Raw genomic sequence first — 13,834 nt, 5'->3', positions numbered from 1 at the left:
AGAGTTGGCCTGGAGGAGGAAATGGCAACCCACTCCAGTATTCTTGCCTGGAGACTGCCATGGACAGAGGAGCCTGGCAGCCTCCAGTCTATGGGGTCACAAGTCGAACACAACTGAGCAACTAAGCACAGCAGAGCACTTGCTGATAAGATTAATTATCTATTATACAGCAGTTACTTGCAAATTGTGGTCCCCAGATCACCCCCTTAGGAATCATGTTTAGCACTTATGAAGGGTATAGATCCTGGAGCTTTGCCAGACCTCTGGAATCAGACTCCCTAGAGTGGAAGCCAAGAGTCTGACTGTTTAACTAGGATCCCAGGTGATGGTAATTCTACTCACGTTTGTAAAGTGTTAAAAAAAAAAAAAAGTACTAAATAGCAACACCTTTTCTCTGTTCTGATAGACCAGCCTTACCCAATTCATTCGGCTTCCCTGGTGGCTCAGTTGGTAAAGAATACACCTGCAGTGGTGGAGACAACCTGCAATGCAGGAGACCTGGGTTTGATCCCTGGGTTGGGAAGATCCCCTGGAGAAGGAAACAGTGATCTACTCCAGTATTCTTGCCTAGAGAATCCCATGGACAGAGGAGCCTGGCGGCCTACAGTCCATGGGGTCGCAAGTGTCAGAAACGACTTAGTTACTAAACCATCACTACTACCCAATTAATTGAGTTGGATAGTAATGCTAGTACCATGTAACAAACACTAAATATATGTCAGAAGCTGTCCCTAAGCTACCCTGAGTCCTTAAAAGCATTCTGCGGGGAAATATTAATAGATATTATTATCCACAATTTATAGGTGAAGAAATTAAATGACTTGCTACAGTAGAGGTCCTGGTGGCTCCAAAGCCTTTGTTTTCACTCTGTCAAGCAACCTCTTGTTGTAACTGCTGTATTAGTGACCCACTACAAGAATTATCCAGAAAAAAAGAAAATGAGTGGAGTTATGTATGAATCTTACAGTTCCAGTTAACATCCACTGAAATCCATGGTCATCAACAATTAAGAGCTATAATGAACAGCATGTAACACATGAGCTTCTTTTGCTAAGTACAACTGTCTGACACATTTCTAAAAGAAGCTTCCAGAGGTAACACTTTATAGGTAGGAATAGTGTGATTTTAAGAAAATTGCTTCCAGTTGTTATAATTTAACAAGCAGAGAATATAAAGGAAAAACAAAGAGTTACATTATGCAAAATGACACTAAAATCTACCAGTATGTTGTTCAGTCGCTAAGTCGTGTCCAACTCTTTGGACCAACGGACCCAGCATGCTAGGTTTCCCTGTCCTCCTCTGTCTGTGGGAGTTTGCTCAGATTCATGTCCATTGAGTCGGTGATTCTATCTAGCCATCTCATCCTCTGCCACCCCTTCTCCTTTTGCCTACATTCTTTCCCAGCATCAGGGTCTTTTCCAGTGAGTTGGCTCTTCGCATCAGGTGGCCAAGTCACCATCTAACAAAAAAACGAAAAGTTCAATGTAACCCAGTAAAGGTGCTGGAAGACATGTCTGTGGGGCTTCTTTAAAACATGAGCTTTTACCAGGATTTTGCCTAAGGTTGATCAACCTGTGATATGTATGTGATATCACTTGAATTCTGCTTCATTTCATTCAATACCTTCATTGGACACTAATAATGAAATTACTCAAATTTTAAAAATCTTGACAGTCATTTATTTTCTAAGCTTTTATTTGAGAAGAGTCCAGATCTCTTTGCTAATAAATATAATTTAATCAGCTCTTGAAATTTGGAGAATGACAAATACCAAATTTTCTAATTCTAGTGCCACTTTTTTAAATGTTTGCATTTCTGTTATGAAATCATCAGATTAAGAAATTTAATTTGACTCTTAAGGAAGCTTTTTTATAATGACATGATTTATTTAAAGATATCTTAACAGATTATTTCTTTGGGGGAAAAGAATTTTAATTATTTAAGAGAAATGACTGTTGGTTTGGATAATGTTCAAAACTAATTCTCTGGGAAACTGGAAACCAGAAATTTCCCCTGGGGCTGATAGGACTGGGCTTATCACCCACCATATAATGATATAAATGCTATTCCTTTTGGTCCCATGGGAAACTTGGCTGTTCAGTAGCCGTCTATTGAAAATACTATGTTAAATTAATGAGAGAACTATTCAATACACATTTATATTTACACTGGAACTTTAGAAAATGTTAGGTGATGCTACAGTCAGTAGAATGTTCAAGAACATGGTGAGAAATGAAAGATCTTTTGTGATTATGCACAGTCTTTAAGGCATTAAAACATCATTTCCAAGTTTCCAAGGGAATCTTTTTAATTAATTTTTATTGGAATTTAGTTTCTTTGCAATGTTTCTGTTGTACAGAAAAATGAATCAGCTGTACATATACATATTTTCCCTCTCTTTTGAACTTCCTTCCCGTTCACGTTATCACAGTGCATTAAGTAAATTTCCCTGTGCTATCTAGTATATTCTCATTAGTTTTATATATGTATATTAAATTTTTGTTTATTTATTTTTGGCTGTGCCGGGTCTTTGTTTCTCTCTAGTTGCGGCGCATTGCCTTATTGTGGTGGCCTCTGTTGTTGAAGAGCATGGGCTGTAGCGCTCGCAGGCTTCCGTAGTTGTGGTACACAAGTTTAGTTGCCCTGCAGCATATGAGATCTTTGCGGACCAGGGATGAACTGGTGTCCCCTGCATAAAGAGGCAGATTCTTAACCACTGGACCACCAGAGAAGTCCAGTTATATATTTTATACATAATATCAACAGTGTGAAAGTCGCTCAGTCATGTCTAACTCTTTGTGCCCCATGGACTATACAGTCCATGGAATTCTCCAGGTCAGAATGCTGGAGTGGGTAGCCTTTCCCTTCTCCAGGGGATCTTCCCAACCCAGGGATCAAAGCCTGGTCTCCCACATTGCAGGCAGATTCTTTAACAGCTGAGCCACAAGGGAAGCCCACATCAATAGTGTATATGTGTTAATCCCAATCTCCCAATTCCTGCCCGCTCCCCCCCCCCGCCCCCGCTACTTTCCCCCTTGGTGCAGAACAGGGAAGCTTGTATTAATAACTTCCTTCTAACACTTATAAAGTGTCTTATTTTTTGTTCTTGCAATGGAACTATATGTGTTTTCTTATAAACAATTTAATAGAAATCTGTATTTCAGATTTTGTTTGTTGTTGTTTAGTTGCCAAGTCATGTCCAACTCTTTGAGACCCTGTGGACCTGCCGAGCTCCTCTGTCTGTAGGATTTCCCAGGCAAGAATACTGGAGTGGATTGCCATTTTCTTCTCCAGGATTTCAGAGTTTGGTGTTATTTTAAAGTTATATATGGATCTAATGAGTCTTCATTCCTTCCTGTCTGTGCTCTACTGTAATAGCTATCAGTGAATTTCTGGAGGCTATTGGTAAGATTACCTTCCACTAGATCAGGGTCTAATCCCGCTCTGTGGTCATTAGGAGATCGCCAAAGAACCAGGGAGATTAGTTGAAGAGCTCGGAACAGACTTACTGTGTGTGGGAAAAGTAGCAAGTTCATGCTGACCATACAGAGCATCCAAAATGTGAGACAAAGAGGAGATCAAACTTGGCTTCCAGTCTCTCTTTTAACCGTTTTTACTCTTTTGTTTTTCCTTAAAGTTTTCTTTTAGCTGAATGACTTTCGGCTTGACATTACATTGAAACTAGGATGGATGTAAGATAGGAAAAGTAAGATCATCAACAAATTAACAAAACAAAACCACTATCCTGTAGGATCTGCACTCCTTCACTAAGAAGGTACTTCTAAAAGCCCTTAAAGTCAAGACTCGTCTAAAGGTGATATAATGCCCATCCCTAGGTCCAGGGGGCATTCACAGGACAGGGTGCTGGACTTCACTGTTTTAGGAAGATCCTTGGAGATGGGTTGGTCAGTTGGCATGTGGGGAGAATAACGTGGCACACAGTTAGCCCACCCTAAGCCTCCAAGATTTTTGTACTGTAATTATGGGAAGCCACATTTTTAAAAGATAATACATTAAAAAAATGTTTCCTATTGGAGTATAGTTGAGTAACAATGTTGTGTTAGTTTCATATGTACAGCAAAATGATACAGGTATACATTTTTAAAGCTGTAATAATTTTGTTTAAAAATGGTTGCATGTTCACTGGCCTACAGTAGTTTAAAAAACATTCTCAGAGTGTAAGGGTAAAACCCTACCTCTGAAGCAAACTTTTGTGTCTGCAAATACCAAAGGTGGCTGATGTGATCCTGGGGAGCCCAGGGGAACCCAAACAAGGCATTGGCAACCCTCACTTTTCCTTCGGAACAACCATAATTAGAGCAACTGGAATATTTGCCATCTCATTGGTTTATTTGCTTTTTTTTTTTTTAAAGCTTAGACTTTAATCTTATTTTTATATTTTTTTTTTTTATAAATCAGTCACGTTTGGCTTGATAATAGATATCAAGTGGCTACTGGGAGCTTTAGGTAAAAGCCTTTCATGAGCAGAGTGCTCGGTTTCCCTGATTTCTGGCTGCAGCCCTGCTGTCCCTGTCTCTCTGTGCCCCTCCTCCTGTGTTGATTTCTGCCCTCCTCCCTCCATTGCAACTGCCCTTCAACTCTGTGGTGTCTATTTATTTATTTAAATCTTAGTCTCTTAAATAAAGCATAATAATAGAATACTCTTCTGAAAAGAGCAGAAAAGAGGGAGTTACATGGCCACTGACAGAATAATAGAAGAGGTGGGGAAAACATTTCAAAGAACTCCCCAGCAGAGGATCTGTTTCCTCCTTTGCCTCCTATTTATAGGAAGGCAACCTACCCCCTCCTTTCTTTGTTACCAGTAGTTCCAGGCCAAGTCTTCCCTTTTTGGTGAAATCTTAACGCTCTGTTCTTGTGTGTTTTAATATTTCTAAGATTACTGTTGGGATATATCTTGCATATACAAATACTGTTATAGAATTTCCAGAACACCCAGGAATACTAATATAGTGGATTCAGGTGCATTTCAGGGCTAGCTTTTATTTTGATATATTTTCTCAGCAAGTAAGTCATATTCTCACTCCATTAAGAAATCTTGGCTTTTTCAAATGGGTCATTACTGGCAATTTCTTTAGTAATAAAATGTTGGCTGCCACTGTTCAGAAAATAACTTGAGAAGGAAAAGGAGATATTTCAAATTAGCATTACAGAAGGGGGGAAGGGTGGGTGCCCACTGAGGCCCCACTGTGCTAATTAAATTCTCATGGGTTGCCTCTTGAACAATACGCAGCAGAAGATGAAGAACCTGACCAGCTGGAGATCACCCTTAATTGTAAACTCCACCCCAAGACGCCAGTAAGTTGATGAAATCCCTCTGCTTTCAGAGCTTTTAACTCTTTGGGGAAAAAGTAGATTTGCCAGAATTTCATTTTTCCGGTCAGATGACTGGAGAATAGCATGTATTTTCCCTATCTGGTGGAGCCTCTTTTAGAAAAGAGACATTTAGCAATGTACGTCTTTTCAAATGATCCAGCAGTCAAGAATGTCATCCTCAGAGAGTATGGGAGCTCAAGCAGTGAATGAACATCATCAGTTGACTGAATTCTTATTTCTTTAGGCCACAGCTGGAATTTGCATGCTCACAGTGACCTCCAAAACTAGCCTGGTGCTCTGTCACCCGGTTCAGCCAAATGCTTTCCTGGTGTGCTGCTGCAGGTTGACAGTTTGCTCCCAGCAGGTGAAACTGGCGCTGTTAGTGAATGAGATGCCTTCTTTATCGAGCACAATCTTTCCCAAAGACATCCTGTGTCCTAAGAACTTACAAAAGGAATTTGGCAGCCAAGCGAAAGAGAGGAGTTGAAGCTAAGAAATTTCACATCAGTATGAACTTTGTACAAGCTAATAGGTGATGTCTTCACAAGTGTATGTAGTTGTGCCAAGTGGTGAAGAAATAGTATCTGAAGGCTGACATTGACACATCACAGTTGTCAGTGCACTTTTCTACAGATGATTTTATTTAATTCTTGCAGTAACTCTGTAAGGGAAATTGCATGGATAATCTCCATTTTACTGATGATAAAACTGAGGATTCAAAAAGTCAAAAGGTCTTCCCAGTAGTCTGCAGCCAGTAGGTCATAGGCCAAAGTTCTAACCCAGCTTCCATGTCCAAAATATGTGTTATTTTTATTTCAAAGATATGATTTAACCAAGTTCTCATCAGAATGCTTAGGACAATAAACTACTATCATCACTGCTATTGTTTTTTTGTTTATTCATTCATTCAACATTTACTAATCACCCATTTTCAAATCGGGGTAACAGTAAGCCAGGTAGAAAGGACTTTTTATTGCTTAGGACAGAGAAATTCATATACACAAAATAAGTATTTAATTTTTTGGAGTATATACCTCAATTTTTCATCTTTGGATGAATATTTACTAAGTACTTGCTTCTAGACAGGAAGTATAGTAGTACAAAAGAGAATATATGCAAAAGAAAATGACCCCTGCCCACCTAGAGCTTACAGAGTAGTTGGGGTAGGATGGGTTGGACTTTAAACAAATAAATAGTACACAGTGCTGTTTATAGGCTAAGGAAATAGAAGTGGAAATTGCTAATACCTCTTGAGACAATTTGATAATATGACAGCCTTACTTGAAGTGCTTTGTATGTTCTTGTATGGCTTAATATTTTTTGTCCTTCAGTTGCATTTGTTTTGAATTTAAAATACTATGGGAAGAAAAAGAATCCATATATTTGATAGGAACCAATGACTTCTAGAAATCAATAGTGGCTCAGTGGCCTGGTGGCTCAGTGGTAAAGAATAAACCTGCAGTGCAGGAGATGAGGGTTCAATCCCTGGGTCTGAAAGATCCCCCAGAGAAGGAAGTGGCAATCACTCCGGTATCCTTGCCTGGGAAATCCCATGGACAGAAGAGCCTGGTGATCTACAGTCCATGTGATTGCAAAAGAGCAGGACATGATTTAGCAACTAAACAAAAACTTACAGTATTGAAATAAAGCAGAGAAAAGGGAGGCATGTGAATTCGTTTCCATTTCAATAAGCTGCAATTAACAACAGAAAGTGTGCACACATGCTAAGTTGCTTCAGTTGTGTCCAACTCTGTGCAACCCTATGGAGTGTAGGCCACTAGGCTCACTGTCCATGGGATTCTCCAGGCAAGAATACTGTAGTGGGTTGCCATGTCCTCCTCCAGGGGATCTTCCCAACCCAGGGATCAAACTCAAGACTCTTATGTCTCCTGCATTGGGAGGCAGGTTCTTTACCACTAGCGCCACCTGGGATAGTTCATATGGATGCCAAATAAGTGATAAAAACAAGAACCAGGAACCAGTGGACAGGGACATTCTTGGAGATGACTAGGGAGTGTTCTTAGAGAAGAAAGCTTCAGTTCAACAAGGCGTTGCCAGACATAGAGGAAGTACGGAAAGGGGGAGAGGGAGAGACAAGGAGGCAAGAAGAGGACTTCACAGAAGAAAGAGGAAAAATATGAAGCTTGAATGAAAAGGCCATGTCTTAGGTCTACAGAGTAACTAGTCTAAGAAGATGTGAGGGCTTGTGGTAGTAGAAAATCGGAGATAAACTTGAAAAAGTACAGTCACAGTATCAAGTCCTAGTAGCCAGGCCAAGAAACTTAGATTTTATCACTTTGACAAAAGAATTTTGAACCTGAGAGTAAAATCACGAAGTGACATCTGGCATGATAAGTTTCATGGCAGCTTTGTTTCCTTATTTCCATCAGACCCTTCTCTTTACACCACATGAACCTGTGCATCTGCATTAACTTAATCGAACATTTTTTTAAATGGTTGATGTTTGTATTAAATTAGAAACAAACAGATGGCTTTCTGTCAAGCAAAGAAGCGTTATTCAGATATATTCTGATTTCTGAGCAGAAAACAACAGTGCAGCACATCAGTAAATGAAAACACTGACATGGGTAGCCTCTTGATGCCCAAGGTTCTCTATATTCAGGGTCAATTCATATTAAGAAAACATTTTAAAAGATGAATATTTATGTAACAAATATATATCCAATCAGAGTCAGCATTTGTTAATTTAGCAAAATAAGTTTTTAGCTGGTATCACTGAGCATTATTTCTTGTCAACCCTTGTCAACAAGGAAGGAATCTAAAGATGGCCCTAAAATAGCCACTGGGTATCTCATCATGCCTTTTTTACTCTTGTGATGGAGAGTTGTACTGCTCACCCAATCTCCAGCTAACTTTCATGTTTCTCAGCACCTTGCATTTAGCCAGAGCCCATGGGGTTGGTTTAGTTGGGAGGCTGTGAGAGGCAGTGACGAGTGTCATTTCCTTGTTGAAGCACTGAGGGGCCAGTGCACAACCTTCCAGATGTCTTCCTCTCCTGGTGCAGTAATCTCAGATCCCATGAGTTAGTTGAGCCACAAAAAGAATATATACAATTTGCTGGGTCATCACCATGGAGTGAGGTGGCCTGGAGAGTTACTCCGCTTACATCAGGATTTGCATGAATAGTTTATAAACCTTCATTCCCTAAAGACTCAGTGACTTAAACCTGACTTTTCTGACTAATCCAATCCCTTATCCTTCACCTATTTGTATCCTCTTTTTACTGCCCTGAATTATGTTGAGAGTCTTTGGACAAAACTAGCTAATTTCTATTAAATCACCTTAATACAGTTTGCTAGTCCTTGGAAATAGCCTGAAATAGCAGGTCTGGGGATTAAAAGGGAGAATTCTGTCTATCTTACCTAGATTCTGTGGTCAACTGGAGACTGTATGTTTTGAATAGGACTTATGTTAACTGTCCTTAGTTCTTTCAAGTGTACATTTTTAAGCATATTTCCTTTGCAAGAAACATAATGTTCTCCTAAAAGCACTTTGGCAGAAAAAGAAGATCCTTTCTCTGATCCGTTCAACTAGCAGTGAGTTTGGTTCACTGTGACTTTCAGTTACTCGTGGATAATCAGTGATAATGAACTGCTTCTAAACCTTTAGGGGATAGAAATGGTTGAGTAGCACATTGAACTAAATGGTTTATGTTGGTAGCTACTCTCCTGTTTAAAGACTGCTGGGTTGTGGATATTTTCCCAGCGGTATTGGCCATTTAGTTGAAATCTTGTTATCCTGGACAAGTGCACTGAATTACATGAACTATTCAAAATCTCATAAAGCATATTGATAGAGGTGGAGAACAATGTTAATATTAGTTTATTTGAGAGCTAACACTAGCTGATGAGGTTAAGCTTAGCCTGCAGAAACGCTTTTCAAGATTCCAGCAATCTCAAGCATCTCAGTGTTTAGGTTATCTGACAAAAGTCTGTCAAAACATGAAAAATAACCAAGTAAAACTTAATGCTAGAATGTATTTCAAAGGTTAATGAAAAGTATACTCTGGTCTAGCAATCCAGGAAAGATTTCATCATTATTTTATTGCTGAATGAAACGTGGGTTCTTGTATCATTTGGAAAAGCACACCTTGGCAATATTTTCTCCATGAGATTCTGAAAGTCTACATCAATTTATCATTCTAATTTCAACCCTATAGGTGTCACATACCTTGCATATAAATATACCACAGCTAAATGTATATTATATGCAGCCTAAGTGCGCTATCTGCACATCCTATTTATCTGAATAACCCACCTGATAAAAGCTGAATTGTTTATAGCTGAACAAGTGTTTGTCTTGGGTTCCTCCTTCAATGATACACTCATCTTACTTTGTGAAGCCAGTGCACATCCTGTTCTCTATCACATGTAGGCTAGCCCTTATATCTTGTTGTCAATCAGTTGACCTTGTCAGGTGTCAGTCATGATTCTCAACAATGTTCAAATCCAGTTCTAAGTGGTTCTGGAAAGTGGCATAAGCAAACCTGAAACCATCAGTGGAGCAACTGAGTAAATTTCAGTTTGTTCAAGAAGCTGAATATATTGAATAATAGATGTGCTAAGTAGTTTCAGTAAATTGCAATTTTCCATAGATGAAGTACTTTTCAGAGAAGCTGCAAAGCCTTTATGGTTGAACTTGTCCTTAACCAGAGTTGAATACCTGAAACCAACTCTTGGGGTCTATCAAGTCTGAAAGGCTTGGCCACTTTCTGGCTGTATCATGCTGGGAAGGGCATTTAAACTGTCTTCGCCTCAATTTTCTGATCTGTAAAATGGGGAGAATAAGAGTTGCCTACTTAGAGGGTGTTAGAGAGGAATAAGTGAATTAATGTATATGAAGTACTTGGAACATTGTCTGAATGTCTGGCAGATTAATAAATGCCATATAAGCATTTGCTAGGATTATTTTAGGGATGTTTCAGCCACTGTATCAAATACTGAAAGTATGGAAAATAATATTCTTAACAAAAACTCTGCTAATTTAAACCTTTTAACATGGAATAAAAGTGATCACCTCTAACTGCCTATGTTCATTTAAAATAGCTATTCAAGTTTATGTGCCTTATGGGATAGGCCATAAGTTGCTTTTAAGAATAATTCCCAAATGGCATTTATCTTTTCTCATAAAATAAAGCCTAGAAAAAAGATAGTCATTTTAATTTTATAATAAAGCAAGAAACTCCACAAAAATATGGATGATGGGTAAATGGGGCATTATTTTTATGATGAATGAATACTGGGTACGTTCAGCTTTCCAATAATCATCTCATGCTATGGCCAATAATTCTCCAATTCCTGCGGAGTGAAATTAGCTTTTAAGTGTTTAAGGCTGGAATTTCTCTCATTCATATATAACTATTGAGTTAATTTTTGGAAAAAACTTTAAAGGCCAGGAGATTTTTTTTTTAATATTGTTTTTAGTGTTACTCAAATGACAAGCATGTCCCTTGATAACAGGTGTAAGCATATATTTTCTGTGGAGGGCCAGATAGTAATATTTAGGATGATATATAAATATACGAAGTACCACACAGTCTGTCACAACTGCTCTGCTCTGGCAGTGGAGCATGAATGCAGCCGTAGACAACAAGGAAATGAATGGACATGGCTGTGTGCCCAGAACACTATGTTAGGAAAAACAGGCAGCATCAGGGTGGATCTGGTCCGTGGACCATAGTTAGTTGACCTCTGTTCTATAGAATTCCTAATGAGATGGCTGGATGGCATCACCGACTCTGTGGACATGAGTTTGAGTGTACTCCGGGAGTTGGTGATGGACAGGGAGGCCTGGCGTGCTGTGATTCATGGGGTCGCAGAGAGTCGGACACGACTGAGCGACTGAACTGAACTGAACTGAACTGAAAATATACATGCACACATATATAATTGTGTATGTGTGCACGTTGATTTGAGGATCATAAAGATGAAATGAAAAAAATATGCACATTGAAGAATTTAAGGAAGGGCTTCCTTGGGGGTCCAGTGGTTGAGAGTCTGTCTTGCAATGCAGGGGACAGAGGCTTGATCCCTGGTTGGGGAACTAGGATCCTGCATGCTGTAGAACAGCTAGGCGTGTGCACTTCAGCTGGGGAGCCTGCCAACCACTAGAGAGTCCATGTACCACAATGAAATATCCCACATGCCTTAGCTAAGACCATAAGCAGCCAAATAAATAAATTGTTTTTTTAAGTTAAAAAAAAATATTGAAGGAAAAGAAGGAATTTAAAGAAGAAATAAAGGATGATACTTTATTTAGTATTCATTGATTAATTACCCAAAGACTCTTTATGAACACAGTCCAGAGCTGGTTTACCATTTTTATTTTGTTCTGAAATCAGCCTATGAGGTTTCACTTGCTTTTGATCAAAACTACCCTTTAAAATTCTTTAGTCTTGTTATTGTGTACAGAACTCTATATAATAGAGTCTTATTGTATATAATATTATATATATATATTTATATATTCCAAATTTGAGAATCACTGAGCAAGACTAAAAAAAGGATAGCTGTGTACAGAGTTCTGGGTAGTTGAATGTTTTTTTTCCTAAAATATCTATTAAGTTATTTGAGGGAATGGAGAATTCTACTATATTTCTTCCTGCCTGCAGAATTTTCTTCATTTTTAAAATGTTAAGCTTTTCTATCTTTAATGTACATTAATAGATTTGTTTGCTACTGTACATTGTATGTGAATTCCTGCAGATTAAGTGACTTATATATGTAAAAGCACTTAATACAGGTCCTTACCTGGTCAATATTTGTCACTTTTGCATCAAACCCCTGTCTATGTCCATATACACATTTTTCTTTGAGGAATCACAGAGAACTGAACGCCCTGTTCTATGTCTTTCCAAGTTTGCCCTTTCTTCTGGGTCTTTAAGAAGAGTTAATAGTTATCGGTTTGATTCTGAGGGCTCCTTACTATTAGAGCAGCATCTTCCTTGAGAATGTGTTGGGGTCTGTTTTACCAGGTGTGAAATCACATAAGCCTTGGTGAAGAAACACAGAGATGTGTAGCTTTAGTTACCTATTTTAAAATAGGTTTTCATTTGGTCACTAAGTTGTGTCCAACTCTTTGTGACCTCATGGACTGCAGCACACCAGACTTCCCTGTCCTTTGCTATCTCCCAGACTTTGTTCAAACTCATGTCCATTGAGTTGGTGATACCATCCATCTATCTCATCCTCTTCATCCCCTTTTCCTCCTGCCCTCAATTTTTCCCATCATCAGGGTCTTTTGCAATGAGTTGGCTCTTCACTCAGGTGGCCAAAGTATTGGAGCTTCACCTTCAGCATCAGTCCTTCCAGTGCATATTCAGGGTTGACTTCCTTCAGGGTTGCCTGGTTTGATCTTTCTGCTGTCCAAGGGGCTCTCAGGAGTCTTCTCCAGCACCACAATTCAATTGTAAGAGAGCACAACTTAAAAATGGGTCTCAGTTCTGCCCCTTGCATTTAATGGAATTCTAAGCAGAACTACTAATACAGAATGACTTTTAGTATCCTGAATGTCAAAATAAGTTTAGTACTCTAGAAAGAAAACGTAATTAGTTGATTAAAAAAAAAACTGCCTTCCAGCCTGGCTGTAGAGAATCAATGCAGACTGGGCTAAAGGCCCAGTCCTTTAAAGCTTACTGGACATAATTAATGATTTACCAGGATGAATATATTCTCTCGGGAGAGATTACAATGGCCTGTTATTTCTTAGCTGAAAACAATTTAAAATATTATTTATTATAATAAAATTTAATTATATTAAAATATTTTAAATATTTTTCACTGGAGTGAAGCTAAAAAGTAAAAAAAGTCTGCAACAGTTAGCATTTTTACTTCTCTATTCGAAACACTCAGAAAAGGACCTTGCTCTTTGTAAATGCTCAGTGTATAACTATTAAGAACCATCATGAAATTCATCTCATAGTGTCATATTTACACAATATAAGAGTAAAGCCATGAGTTGAATTTGATATTGACCTACATAATGTAATTGTAACACATGGACCAGAGATTAAATTATTAATTTCCTAAATTCTTTTTTGTTTTTTACAGAAAGAAACCAGAACATATTATCAACCCTTTGAGAACACAATACAACGAACTTTACCATTTTACCACTTCTTTGAACAGGTAAGACCCTAACCTTTCTAAAGTAAAAGAGTTACACATAATTGTGAAAAATAACCACTTATTAACTGTATTTTTTAAAAATCTTTATTAAATAAATTTTAGTTCATTTTAATAAGGGAAAATATACATGCCTTTTATAGCTCATAGATTTAGGATTATTAAAATGGCCCTTTGTAATGTTTTGAATGCTTTCATAGTAAAAGAACAAAAAATATTTCTCTGAAATGAGGATTGAATTAAGCCTGTCTCTCCTGCTATGGCTAACAAAACCAACAGTGTTTACCCAACACTTACTATGTGCCAGGTGTGGTCCTACGTGACTTATCTCATATTAACTAAACCTGTAAAAGCCC

The 13,834-nt window shown here is 38.3% G+C and overlaps 1 protein-coding gene across 7 annotated transcripts in view; it reads left to right on the top strand.

The window, feature by feature from the left end:
• Positions 1-13,834, top strand: part of MAP2 (microtubule associated protein 2) — a 302,956-nt gene that overhangs the window by 186,410 nt on the left and 102,712 nt on the right. For all 7 annotated transcript variants that reach the window (XM_088827874.1, XM_088827897.1, XM_088827891.1 and 4 more), the window contains one exon: positions 13,404-13,481. The gene's annotated coding sequence lies outside the window, so the exon portion shown is untranslated. The remainder of the gene's footprint in view (positions 1-13,403; positions 13,482-13,834) is intronic.

The sequence above is a fragment of the Moschus berezovskii genome, chromosome 2 (assembly GCF_049115385.1).
Source record: "Moschus berezovskii isolate FMDL1 chromosome 2, NW_MosBer_1.0, whole genome shotgun sequence".
In the NCBI taxonomy this organism is placed as follows: domain Eukaryota; kingdom Metazoa; phylum Chordata; class Mammalia; order Artiodactyla; family Moschidae; genus Moschus; species Moschus berezovskii.
Note: the sequence above shows the minus strand (reverse complement) of the source record. Positions and strands in the feature narration are given on the sequence as shown.